Raw genomic sequence first — 6,519 nt, forward strand, 5'->3', positions numbered from 1 at the left:
AGACAGTACAGGTAGACTGACAACATAATAATAATAATAATATGCCATTTAGCAGACGCTTTTATCCAAAGCGACTTACAGTCATGCGTGCATACATTTTTTGTGTATGGGTGGTCCCGGGGATCGAACCCACTACCTTGGCGTTACAAGCGCCGTGCTCTACCAGCTGAGCTACAGAGGACCACATATCTATGGAAGGCCAGATCCATGTGTCTCATAGAATACTGCCAGATTATTTTTGTTTTCGCTGCTAGTATAGGTGGAACGCTGTCAACACTAAATAAATATTTAGATTTGGGCCTTTTTGAGTTTTGTTAATTTGATAGCACTTATTAACCATTCTGGCACAGCCAAACCTCTCTCTTCATTGTTTCCCCAGCCAGAAGGACATCCGGTTCTCAATCCGTTCATTTTAATTATGTTTTATCTATGGCATTACAGCTATAGAAAAGGCAGGCAGCCTACCCAATTTCACTGTTATTCTTCTGTGCATTGTGGCTTCAGTTTGTAATTTCTCTGTGCGTTTGCATAATGAAGGACGATCCAGAGATGGAGCACTTTAATGAAGACTAGCAGAAGTGAACGACGGTAGTGATGGTAGAAGAGAGCAAGGCTAGTAGTAACGGTCTAGAAACACTGACAGGAGAACTAGAAGCTTCTCCACTCCAATGAAAATACAATGAAATGTCAGGGAGTTTTTGGAGAGGCATTGTGTGTTTTTTGTTTTTTTGTTTAGCCAAACACAAATGTTCCCTGGATGGTGTGTTTATCTCCAGTTCTCCTCCTTTATGAAAAATAATGACTTGCCAATTAAGATCAATCTGAAGCACTTCAGAGCTTAGTGATAGGCTAGCTAGCAGACAAAGCTACAATGGCAGAATCATGAAAGTGGTCCTTGTAGACAAAGCTACTTTCGGAGCATCGCTACAGAGCTTATAGTCCTAGTAGACAAAGCTACATTGGTAAAGTCGCTACAGAGCTTATAGACCTAGCGGAAAAAAGCTACATTGGTAAAGTTGCTTACAGAGCTTATAGTCCTTGTGGGCAAAGCTACATAGGAATAACCATGTGAGGATATTAGGCCTGTTTAGATGGCTAAGGCTTCTCTTCGGCAGCTCTACCTGAGGTTAACACTGTGTGTGTAATCACTAGTGTCTACTGACTCAACTGGTCCTGTAGACCTAGCTCTCTGACAGGACGCTAGTGTGTTACATTGTGGATGTGTCAGATACCAAGGGACTGTATGTTTATTTGTTCCTTCTCATTTTAGAGGTTAAAATGGAATTGTTCCTCTGATTTAAGATTATTAGTTTGAGAGCTAACATTGACTATATGTGTATATATTGTCCTTGTGTAAAATAAGTATGCAACAGAAGAGTGGAATCTATGTTATATTTTGGGAGTTTAGTGGCACGTTTTATCCCAGACTATGAACATGAGCATCGGATATTGGTGTTGGTGCAATGACAGCCTATGAGAGTGATGTTAAGAGGACTCATGATGGATCTCACTGGTCAATTACAGCCAGTCTACAGGAGAATTCAACACCTGTGCCCAGTTGCATAAAATACCTAAGGTAATGAGAAATAATCCCTTAAGGTAAAACCTTTATATCAAACCCATCACAAGGGGCTTTTAGCTAGCAGCATGCTAATAGCTTTCCTTGTCCTCTAAAGCTGCTCTGTTCTGCTGTTCTGTTCTGTGGGGAAATCATATCACCCAACATGTCCAACCAACATGGCGGAGAGAAATACTGGCGGACAGGGCAATAGTTTCCGATCCTAAGCGGAGTAAAGGCAGAGATATTAGCATTCCACAAATGTTACGAGATCAATACATCAGTGTTACAATAGGTTGTCTGAGAAGCAGCGTTTCGATGCAGTGCTGGCAGCAGGGGATGACACTGGAGTTTTACTTCATCTCAAATAGATGACTAAAGAAATGTATGTAGCAAACACTGTTGAAGTGGAGTGGTGTATATTTAACAACTGACTACCATAAAGCAGCTAAATGAGGAGCAACTTGAACACGACCAAAATTATTTTGAAGAAGCGACCCACAAGGAGTTGCAGAATTGAGAGTTGTAGAATCATAATACTTTAATGAATGATGTCTTCGGGTTGTTTTAGCAAAATCCTTTTGGTACAAAAGGAGCACAAATATTCCCTTTCTTTCATCTCAACACTGATTCTGCACACACATTTTAATCAGCAATGTTGAAACTGTCACATTTATTTGATTCAGCTACTACTGTATTTATGGTTTTGGGGTATAATAATCAAAACAGATATAACCATGACATCTGTAAGAGTATTGTAAATTGTGTTAATGGTGATGTTTCTTAGTTTATCTCAATGGGAGGTTCATAATGGCAATAGATTGTTGTTTCTTTGACTGTGTTGCTATGAGAAAGGGCACAGACATTTTGGTGAAGGCCTCTTTCACACTGTTGTATCTCAATGTTACTCCCAACTGGGTCCACTCCTGGATCCACAACTTGGAGTAAATACCTAAAGTACATAATAGATGGTATTCCTGTAATTTCTTACAGTACGAAATTCCTTTCTAAAGTACATTTTTGCTATTGTTATGGTATTAATATGTACAGTTTGTTCCAATAAGCATTGCCTGTTTCCCCATGGGCTGAAGTATTCCTTTGCACATAGATAGGATTCAAAACCCTACATGTACAACTAAATACTCTATGAGAGGCTGCACTCAGTGCATCTCAGAACTTGACACAATGCTTATTGATACATACCAGTTAAATAACACAATATTCATACAATTCATCATATATTATAACACACAAAACGCTGTACTTTTGTAACACAGCTCATTTTACAGTGGTACTATTGTGTATTCCTTCCTTTAAAACGACAGGAAAAGAGAGCAGTTGTAGAGTAAGCACATATATGGGAGGGAATTTCTTTTTATGACACACAGGCATTATACAGAATGGTTGTTCCTGATCATTTTAATACCGTTCCTCAACCGAGAAAATGTGAATAGTATTTTTATAGATAGTGGAAGAATTGGCCAGGTGCATTTGTAAATAGAGGGAAACAATACTTTTTGGGCTGCCATGATGTTTTTGGTCTTTTAATTCTGGCATATTACTGCGTTTTGTTGAATATTATTGTGTGTGATTAGTTTTGTTCTTGGTTTTTATTTCTGTATATATATATGTAATTTAACCAGTGAATTGTGATTTTAAAAAGCTTGCAGTTTTTCTAGTCCCCTGCTGTTTTCCTCGTAACTGTATTTAGAACAACTTGGTGGACTTTGTGTTTTAAAAACCTCTTGCTCACAGGATAGAGGTGCTTTTCCTTCTTTTGGGTGTATATTTCAGTCGCCTATCCATCCTCTCCTCTCCCTATAGCCATTTTTAGATTTTGTACAGAAACCACCCACCCATTGGAGAGATTGAGGCTCTGTTGCAATACTGATGAGTACTACTCTATACTTTATCTACTGTATCTACTGTATCTCTCTCTCTCTCTCTCTCTCTCTCTCTCTCTCTCTCTCTCTCTCTCTCTCTCTCTCTCTCTCTCTCTCTCTCTCTCTCTCTCTCTCTCTCTCACCATCATTTTGTATCAATTTAACTGGTATTCATAATCTATATGTATTTCATTCCTATCTATGGTCTGAGGAACCACTATGGGCCTTGGATAATGCATTCATACTGTACCCACAGACACAGTTTAACAAACACAAATAGCCTTTGCTCTTCTTGGCAGCCACATGATGCTAGATTGACTGGTATACCTAGTCTCCAGTCAGTGCCCCTGACCCCTGCTCTCTGATGGTGGAATTGGGTAAACCAAATAGCTTTTTGACTGGATTATATTATAGATTTAAATTGACATATTAGTCTGTTGGTCTATGGATATTGGTTTGGTTTATTGAATTGGTTCATCATGATTTCATTGATTGGTTGATTGGGACTTATCTGACTGTAGTCTAGAATGTCTGGTCCTGGACCTAGTCCTGTTCCTGGTCCTAGTCCTGGTCCTAGTCCTGGTCCTAGTCCTGGTCCTAGTCCTGGTCCTGGTCCTAGTCCTAGTCCTAGTTCTAGTTCTAGTCCTAGTCCTAGTCCTAGTCCTAGTTCTAGTCCTGGTCCTGGTCCTGGTCCTGGTCCTGGTCCTAGTTCTAGTTCTAGTTCTAGTTCTGGTCCTGGTCCTAGTCTTGGGTTAGGCACCAGACAGAGCTGTAGCAGCAGAGCTACTGATGCTTGGCTGAGGTTCCCAGGAGGAGAGCTCTACTCTTTCTTTCCTTCCCTTTGCTTTACAGGATGTTATTGTCCGAATCAACTTCAGCACTGCTTCCAACTGAACGTTTTACCATTCCCAAGGCTATAGCATTTAAATACTTTTCCCGCAGTTTTGTTACATGAATCTGTCAAAAATATATTTTTAATTTAATATGAATAAAGATCAATACAATATTTAAATGACGTGTTCTGCACTTTTCATGTGTTGGTGTCATGACTTTGGTGTGTGTTCTGGTATGCATGTGGGTGGTTATTTCTGTGCATGTGTGCGCATGCCTGTGTGTGACTCTTAACTTCTGCTGAAACTCGACAGGAAAACGTCCATGTGACATTCAAATGTCAGCTCTTTGCTTTGCATATGAGCACATCTCCTTGGGAGTGCCTCTTACAGTAATCATGACCAAGCATCATCTTCATCATCCATTAGCCTCCTGGGGGTCAGAACTCGTCCCAAATATTGCTCCCAATGGTCACACTTGGCCCCAACACTTCGATGTTTGCGTATTTGTAAGTTGGAAGCAATATGGTGGAAGCACCACCACAACACTGCTTATGCCTATACAGACCCTTCGGACGTGCATACATGGAAGGGGAGCCAAGGGGGAGAGGAAGAGGGAGGGGTAAAGAGTGAATTAGACTGCAGCCAAACAGAATATCTCTCTAAATTACAATAAGGGAGGAAGGAATTTTGAAGGTATTGGAGCAGGACCTGGGTGTCTGTCCACCAGACTGTAGCCACTCTGCCACAGGCCGTATTCTCTCACCATTAGCATCTTCTCACACACCCTCCTCAGCATCTCCTCACACAATATTACTTTTTATGGCATTATCATTGGAGATCCAATACTGTATGTCAGCCAGCCATTTTGTGAGCCTCCTGCCCTGGGCAGAGTCAAATCACTTGCCTTAAAATGGGAATAGAGTAATGATCCGTCAATGCCTGTCTTCTTCTCTCACACGCTCGCCCCCATGACAAAGTGTATGGATTTGACCTGATATGAAGGATGATGGCCACAGTGGAATGGATGTAAATTAACTTAAATGGTTTTAGCCGTCATGATCGACTCACACCGTTCTCATGAAAGAAGGGTTGAATGCTTAATTTGACACTACATAAATCTCTCCAGATCTCTTGAACAGTGCTCAGCAAAATATCATGGTTTCTTTAACCCTTATCAGGCTTGCCATCAAATAGAGATACATTTCCTTTCATTTTGTCTCTCTAGGTTGTGTCCCAAATAGCACCCTTTCCCCTATATAGTGCACTACTATGGGCCCTGTTCAAAGTAGTGCACTACATAATGAATAAGGTGCCATTTGAGACCCAACCCTCTATATCCCACCGCATACCTACCTCTAGTCTCATATCGCCCTACATCAGCTAGTAGTGTGATAATGCCAACTGATCTAATCATTAGTGTGTGAAATGAAACAAAAAGACAGTAGCAGAAAACAAAAAGTATTAAAAGTTGTATTTTGCTCCTCTCTACCTCTCTCCTCTCCTCTCTCCTCTCGTCCTCTCGTCCTCTCGTCCTCTCGTCCTCTCGTCCTCTCTCCTCTCTCCTCTCTCCTCTCTCTCTCTACTCTCTACTCTCTACCTCTCTCCTCTCTACCTCTCTCCTCTCTACCTCTCTCCTCTCTCCTCTCTACCTCTCTCCCTCTACCTCTCTCCTCTCTCCTCTCTCCTCTCTCCTATCTACCTCTCTCCTCTCTACCTCTCTCCTCTCTCCTCTCTCCTCTCTCCTATCTACCTCTCTCCTCTCTCCTCTCTACCTCTCTACCTCTCACCTCTCTCCTCTCTCCTCTCTACCTCTCTCCTCTCGGCCTCTCTCCTCTCTCCTCTCTCCTCTCTCCTCTCGTCCTCTCTACCTCTCTCCTCTCTCCTCTCTCCTCTCTACCTCTCTCCTCTCTCCTCTCTACCTCTCTACCTCTCTCTCTCTACCTCTCTCCTCTCTCCTCTCTACCTCTCTCCTCTCGTCCTCTCTACCTCTCTCCTCTCTCCTCTTTCCTCTATACCTCTCTCCTCTCTCCTCTCTACCTCTCTACCTCTCTCCTCTCTCCTCTCTACCTCTCTCCTCTCTCCTCTCTCCTCTCTACCTCTCTCCTCTCTCCTCTCTACCTCTCTCCTCTCGTCCTCTCTCCTCTCTCTCTCTCCTCTCCTCTCTCTACCTCTCTCTTCTCTCTCTCGTCCTCTCTCCTCTCGTCCTCTCTCCTCTCTCCTCTCTCCTCTCTACCTCTCTCCTCTC

The sequence above is a fragment of the Coregonus lavaretus genome, assembly GCF_964263955.1.
Source record: "Coregonus lavaretus genome assembly, contig: HAP1_SCAFFOLD_6583, whole genome shotgun sequence".
Taxonomy (NCBI): Eukaryota; Metazoa; Chordata; class Actinopteri; order Salmoniformes; family Salmonidae; genus Coregonus; species Coregonus lavaretus.